Raw genomic sequence first — 5,955 nt, 5'->3', positions numbered from 1 at the left:
GAGCAAGTGGGCATAGAGATCTTCTAAAGTAATAGGCTCAATCCGAGTGGTAATAGATGTTACCAGGGAGTTGTATTCTGCAGAAAGCCCAGCAAGAATATGTAATGTGAGCTCCGAATCTTTCATAGGTTCACCAATGGCAGCCAAAGTGTGAGATAAATTTTGGGCCTTCTGAAAATAATCAAAAATGGAGAGATTGTTCTTCTTCATAGTTGACATTTGATAGCGAATTTGTATGATGCGAGCTTTGGATTCAAAAGCAAATATCTTCTCTAGCAAAACCCAAACTTCACGTGAAGTTTTAATGCCATAAACATGAGGCAAAATAGCTTCTGTCAGTGTGGAAACAATAGCACCGAGAATGAGCTTGTCCTGCTGGTACCACAATTTATATGCTGGATTGGGTATGGACACCGAATAAGAAGATGTAGTGGCTACAGAATTAATTAATTTTGGTGGACATGGAACATCACCAGTGACATGACCAAATAAATCATTTCCTTCAAGATAAGGGACAATTTTGGTGCGCCAGGTCATGTGATTATCACGATCAAGTTTAACTAAATTGGAAGGATGGAAAGACATAGGGACTAGGGAGGAAGATGAAGAAGCCATGGATTTAGACGTTGGTCGTATATAGCTCTGATACCATATGATGAAAACAATAACTGAATAATATAATTGTAATCAGCCCATCTGAACTATGGGTTTAGTATTCTATTTAAAGAATAATTACAAACAAACTAAGCCAAAATATATGGCTTGTTATACTAGAATAATAATATCTTGATTTGTTGAGATATTATCTAAAACTTAAATAACAAACATTTGAATTTGAATCTTCCAATATCTTATCTTCAAAAGATTTAAGTTTGAATTTTGGATTGAGTTGTTGTGAAGCTTCTTTATTTCCAATAGAAGTAGGGTAGTTGGTGCATTCGATTTGATGGCCATCAATATTGGTGCTTGGTGTTTTCGTATTCATACCTTCTCTCTTTGAAATAAATGAGAGATTTTATGTCATATTACTAAAAAAAATCTTTGTGACGCGGCAATAGTGAGTTAAAAAAAAAAAAAAAAATCAATAATTAGTGTCGTTTTATTGTGGCCTAAGGGGGTGGTCCAACCACCCCCCCTATGGCCAAACCCTCAAAAAATAATTTGAGGGTTTAACCCTAAGGGTGGCCAAACCATCCCCCTGGGCCCTGGAGGAGGTTCGGCCACCCCCATACGGCCAGTCTGGGGGTGGCCGAACCACCCCCATGGGCCTTGGGGGTGGTTCGGCCAACCCCATATGGTCGGTCTGGGGGTGGCCGAACCACCCCAAGGGCACAAGGGGATGGTTCGGCCACCCTTGTCCTTTCTTTCTTTATTTTTATTTTTAGATTTAAATTTTTTTAAAAAAAAACAGTGCATTTTGACCCAGACTAACGGCTGTTAAAAAATTTTGACGTTAGGAATTTTATTGTCATTTTGATTGACATAGGGAGTAAAAAGTTTTTTTTTTTTTTTTTTTTAAAAAAACTTAGGGATTTAATAATTTTGGAGGGTTAACTCAAGGACTTATTGTATAATTACCAAAAAAAAAAAAAAAGAAATCAGCAAATAAATTAATAAATAAATGGGAAAAAAAATTTTGAAAAAAAAAAAAATTAATGACGTTTTTACTGTTCACACTCACCAACAGTAAAAACGCCATTACTCATGTTTCCAATCTACCACACTTTTGCCGTTTTAAAAACGTCATTACAGGCACATGATTGCCTATTAGTGACTTTTTTGGCCCAATAACGTCACTAATAGGCAATCACAAAATTCTTAAATTTTTGCAATATATATATACCAAGATTGTCAATGAGCAAAGGGATGGATTTCCTTCATGGTGTTCTTGCCCTGATACGTGGATGTCCATGTTATGTATTGATTCAATAATGAGAATATCTTCTATAAGGTCTTGACATAAACTAAGACCTTCGTGTCGACCAATAAGAGGTTGACACCTCAGTTTAGAACAAAATAACAAAATGATAGCAAAACGCTTGATCATACCAAAATTAAACTCTAAAATAACTCTTCATCTACCCAATACATTAACCACTCATCACGCCGCTACCGCCGTCCAACTGGATGCCGAACGCCACCACCCATGCGGTAAGTTATCCCTCTCTCTCTCTCTCTCTCTCTCTCTCATCTATTGCCCAGGCCGCCGGATCTGTTAGCTTCCTCTCTTTCTCCGAATCTACTGCTCAACCACTGATACATCAACACATAGACTGAATCTACCGTCCAACCATTGATACATCAACACCCAGCTTCGAGATCTCCTTAGTTTTGCGCTACCCATGCCCACCACAACAAGCTTAATTAGACCAAAACTGCCATGGGATGTTGCTTGATGGAATCGAGACAGCGAGAAGGAAGAACCTAATAGAGCTTTGTGCGATGGAGTTTGTGTCATCCGGAGCAGCAGCGTCCGGCTTCTTGCTGGGCGGCGGTGGTAGTGTGATGGGTGGTTAATGTAAAAAGTAGATGAGCTTTTTTAAGGTTTAAATTTGGTATGATCCGATGTTTTGTTCTCACTTTATTATCTTGTTCCAAGCTGAAGTGTCAACCTTTTAATGGTGGGCACAAAGGTCATGGTTTGTACCAAGACCATATAGAAATTATTCTCTTCAATAATATATCTCTAGAGTTAATAATTTTATTTGAAGAATATTGAACGCAATCACTTATTATTACCCGTCCTCTCCAATTTTCTGTTGAGGGTCAAAAGTATTTAAAAGAAAAAAAAACCAAAATAAAATTGCAGAAAAATGTCGATTTGAAAATATGAAGAAAAACAAAATTCACGTTGTCAAGTCGCAGGCAAAGGTGCGTGTTTTTTAAAAATAGATGCTCTTATAGGTCAAATTGTGATTTTAAAGACTGGATCGCGGTTAAAAATGCACAATATTGAAATATATTGAAAGTGCTTTAGGCTTGAATACCTAAACAGCACACTATCACGTTTATTATATAGAGTAATGTACCGTTTGAATTCTATATAATCTTTACAAGAGAATTTGAATATGCTACTAGAGTCCTACTTAGAGTACAATGTTATCTCTTATAATATAAGATAAATATATGAGGAGATAATACATAAGAAAAATATCATCTCCTTCTTGATCTTGATTCCTCTTATGGCTTATCTTTGAAGTGGTTTTCTCTAATATAGTCTTTATCTCTAACAGCCCCCCTCAAGCTAAGGGGAGGTTTAATTACCGTAAGTTTGTCACGCAACATGCAAAAACGAGCTGATGTAAGGCCATTTGTAAAAACATCCGCTAGTTGATCATGTGTGGAGAGATATTTAACAAGGATATCCTTGTTAACGACTTTCTCACGAGTGAAGTGATAGTCAACCTCAATGTGCTTAGTACGACCATGATAGACCGGGTTAGATGGAAGAGCAAGGGCACCAATGTTGTCACACCACAATGTAGGAGGAGATGGTAGTAAAATGCGAAGATCTTGGAGCAACATGAGCTAATAGATCTCAGCAGTAGCAACTGCCATAGCCCGATACTCAGCCTCAGTGCTTGAACGAGTAACCACTGATTACTTCTTGGCACACCAAGACACTAGACAAGGGCCAAGAAAAATACCAAATCCTGTAGTAAAGTGACAACTATCCGGATCACCAACCCAATCTGAGTCACAAAATGCTTCTAAGCAAAGCGAGCCCTTGCGAAAAAACAAGCCATGGTCTATACTTCCTTTAAGGTAGCGTAAAACTCGCTTAGCTGCCACCCAATGAACCGTGATGAGTGAGTGCATAAATTGACATAATTGATTTACCGGGTAAGAGAGATCTGGCCTATTCATAGTGCAACATTGTAAGGTACCAAGGACTTGGCGATAGATGGCACTGTCAGCTTCAGAGAGAGGATCGCCATCTATTGCTGAAAGTTTAAAGCTGGACACCGTAGGAGCTGCATATGGCTTGGCACCTATCATTTTTGACTTGTGTAATAAGTCAATGACGTATTTGGATTGCCGTAAATATAACCCAGTGGAATCACAGATTGCTTGCATACCAAGGAAGAAGCCAAGGTCACCTAGAGCCTTCATTACAAACACACGTTGGAGCTGGTTGACAACAGAAAAGATTTCAACTTTGCTTGTTCCTGTAATTAAAATATCATCCACATATGCTAAAACATATAAAGTGGCATTGGTAGTATAATAGATGAAAAGAGATGTATCCACAGCAGAGGAGTGAAACCCAATGTCAAACAGTGCTTGAGAGAGCCAAGTAAACCAGGCCAGGGGTGCTTGTTTAAGGCCATAAATAGCCTTATGCAGATGACAAACAAAATCAGGTGAAAAGCATCTACAAAACCCTGAGGTTGTTCCATAAAAACATCTTCTGCTAGATGACCATGAAGAAAAGCATTGGAAACATCTAACTGACGAATGCACCAATCAAAATGAACAGCCAAAGTTAAAACCACACGGATCGTACATTGCTTAAGGACAGGGCTGAATGTCTTTGTAAAATCAACCCCACTCCTCTGATCAAAACCCTTAGCAACTAGCCTTGCCTTGAACCTCTCAATGGAGCCATCTTGTTTACGTTTGATCTTGTAAACCCACTTATTGCCAACAATGTTCTTATGTAAAGGACGTGGGCATAAAGACCATGTGCCATTAGCAAGGAGAGCATCAAACTCACAACCCATAGCAGCTTTCCATTCAGGTGATGACACTGCTTGTGTGTAATAGCTAGGTTCAGCATATTGTGGAACACTTGAGAAGGCTGTGAGTGGGTGTTTGGTGGAGTAGAGAGCTGTGTAGTCTGGAAAAGATTTCGGCTTAAGGTTTCCAGTCTTTGTCCAAGTGAGCATTGGATGGGAGGGGGATGGACTGATGTGTAATGGGAGATTTTGGTCATTGGCAAGAGATGGAGATCCGTGTGATGCAGCGAGTGATATCACTACAAAAATATTAGCATTTTGTGACGTGGTCTACAATACATGTTTTGTCGCCACGCCACAAATTTTCTGGTGTGGCAATTTTTCCTGACGAGTGAATAATGCCACGTCAAAATTTTCTGATGTGTTAGTTTTAGCACGTTAGAAAATTCTACCGTATTAAATATTTAAACGTCAGAAATTTTTTATATATTTTAAAACTTAAAAAATTATATATTTTCTGACATGGTGCTTTGCCCGTCAGAAAATATATTAATTATGTTTTAGTTTTTTATAAAAACTCCTGATGGCACGTTAGGAATCCCCTCGATACCCGATATTGACATGTCCCAAAAAAATAGGCGGGATTTTAAAATTTTTCCCTCTTCTTGTTTCCGACCAGGATCCCCCCAAATTAGTTTAAAATTTAAGGGCCTCGAATTCTCGAATCCTGGCTGTTGAATCCATCTAACGGTTCAAACTAAGTCACGTGGATAAACATTGATTTCCCTTTAATTCTTTTCCAAAACCCACTTAATTTTCCCTCGAAAAACAAATCAAACTTCTGCACATATTTTGAGTAACCCATTGGAAACTGCAAAATTCTCGCGCCAATATGAAACAATGATTTTAGAAGGCATTGTTGAAGCAAAATTATTGGCATCGACTTCTTCTTCCTCTGTCTCACGCCTGGAAAAAAATATTAGCTTTCGACTGTTACTAAATGCGTGCTTAAGGCTTCTTTTCTTTCAGGAGGCTTGCCTTTGATATGTACCTAGCTGTTCCAAAGTCTCTGCAGAAAAACTTCTGAGAAAAAAAAGGTTCTTTGAGGGCGTTAAGGTTTCTAAAAGAAAGTATTTTGAACTGATCCACTTTTACTAATTTGACAAAGAAACCACAAGATTTTTTATTTTTGTTTTTTTTCTATTCAAGAAACCACAAGATTGAGATGAAAAAACTGACCAGATAGGTCTTTGTTTAATTAGGTGTGATTTCTGGA

The sequence above is a fragment of the Corylus avellana genome, chromosome ca1, assembly GCF_901000735.1.
Source record: "Corylus avellana chromosome ca1, CavTom2PMs-1.0".
Taxonomy (NCBI): Eukaryota; Viridiplantae; Streptophyta; class Magnoliopsida; order Fagales; family Betulaceae; genus Corylus; species Corylus avellana.
This window is presented reverse-complemented; position numbering follows the sequence as displayed.